Here is a 1,987-nt window from a genome sequence, read left to right as displayed (position 1 = left end):
TACCTCTCTATCCCTCTCCCTTCCTCTCTGTAAAAAAATCAATAAAATATATTAAAACAAACAAACAAACAAACAAAAACTACTAGACTTAATCAATAAATTTGTCAATGTAGCAGGATGCAAAATTAACACCCAGAAATCTATGGCCTCTGTATACACCAATAATGAACTTACAGAAAGAGAAACTAAAAAATAAAAAAAATCCCATTTATCTTTGCAAGCAAAAAATTAAGATACCTACGAATAAAATTAACTAAGGAGGTAAATACTTACAGTGAGAAAACTACAGAACATTGAAAAAAGAGAGAGGAAGACATAAATAAATGGAAGAATATACTGTGTTCATGGCTTGGAAGAATCAATATCAGTAAAATGTCCATACTACCCAAAGCAATCTATAGATTCAAAGCAATCCCCATTAAAATACCAACAGTATATTTCACAGACCTAGAACATACTCTCCAAAAATTCATCTGAAATTAAAAAAGGCCCAGAATAGCCATAGCAATCCTGAGAAAGAAGAACAAAGTTGGAGGAATCACAGTACCAGATATCAAGCTATATTACAAAGCCACTGTTCTCAAAGCTGCCTGGTACTGGCACAAGTACAGACATATAGACCCATGGAATAGAATAGAGAACCCAGAAATCAACCCAATCCATTATGCTCAATTAATATTTGACAAAGGAGGCAAGAGCATAGAGTGGAGTCAAGACATTCTCTTCAATAAATGGTGTTAGGAAACTTGTACAGATACGTGCGAAAAAATGAAACTAGACCACCAACTTACACTATATACAAAAATAAACTCGAAATGGATAAAGGAATTAAAGATAATACGGGAAACCATGAAAATCTTAGAAGAATCCATAGGCAGCAAAATAGCAGACATATGTCGTAGCAATATCTTTACCAATACAGCTCCTAGGACAATTGAAACTAAGGAGAAAAAAAAACAAAGGGAACTACATCGAAATAAAAAGGTTCTGCACAGCAAAAAAACAAAAACAAAAAAAAGAAACAAAAACCATCAACAAAACAACAAGAGAGCCCACTGCAAAGGAGAACATATTTGCCAATGTTATATCTGATAAGGGTTTAATCTCCAAAATTTATAGGGAACTCATACAACTTAACAAAAGGAAGATAAACAATCTAATAACAAAATGGGCGAAGAACCCAAGTAGACACTTTTTGAAAGTGGACATACAGAAGACCAAGACACATTTGAAAATATGCGCAAAGTCACTAATCAGCTGAGGATGCAAATCAAAAGAACATTGAGGTTCCATCTCGCACCTGTCAGAATGGCCATCATCAACAAATCAACAAATGGCAAGTGCTAGCGAGGATGTGGAGAAAAAGGAACCCTCCTGCATTGCTGGTGGGAATGCAGGCTAGTGCAACCACTGTGTAGAATAGTATGGAGTTTCCTCAAAAAATTAAAAATGGAAATTTCATTTGACTCAGTAATCCCACTTCTAGGAATATATCCCAAGAAAACTGAAACACTAATCAGAAAGGATATATGCACCCCTATGTTCAGCCCAATTTACAATAGCTAAGATTTGGAAATAGCCTAAGTGCCCATCAGCAGATGAGTGAATTAGAAAACTGTGGCCCATGGACACAGTGGGTTACTATGCTGCTCTGAAAAAAAAGGAACACTTACCATGACCTGGAGAGCATTATGCTAAGCAAAACAAGCCAGTTGGAGAATGATAAATATTACATGATCTCACTCATTTGTGGAATATAATGAACAACATAAACTGATGAACAAAAATAGATCCAGAGACATAGAAACATCGAAAGTCCAACCTCAGAGGGAAGGCAGAGAAGGGGGGGAGGGGGATAGAGATCAACCAAAGGACCTGTATGCACGCATATGAGCATAAGCCATGGACACAGACTGTAGGCGGGAGAGGGCATATACTGCGGGGATCATCCTGGGAGAAGTAATTGGGGGAGGGGAGGAAACATATG

The sequence above is a fragment of the Myotis davidii genome, unplaced genomic scaffold (assembly GCF_000327345.1).
Source record: "Myotis davidii unplaced genomic scaffold, ASM32734v1 scaffold249, whole genome shotgun sequence".
Classification (NCBI taxonomy): domain Eukaryota; kingdom Metazoa; phylum Chordata; class Mammalia; order Chiroptera; family Vespertilionidae; genus Myotis; species Myotis davidii.
The sequence above is the reverse complement of the archived record's forward strand: the minus strand, read 5'-3'. Positions refer to the sequence as shown.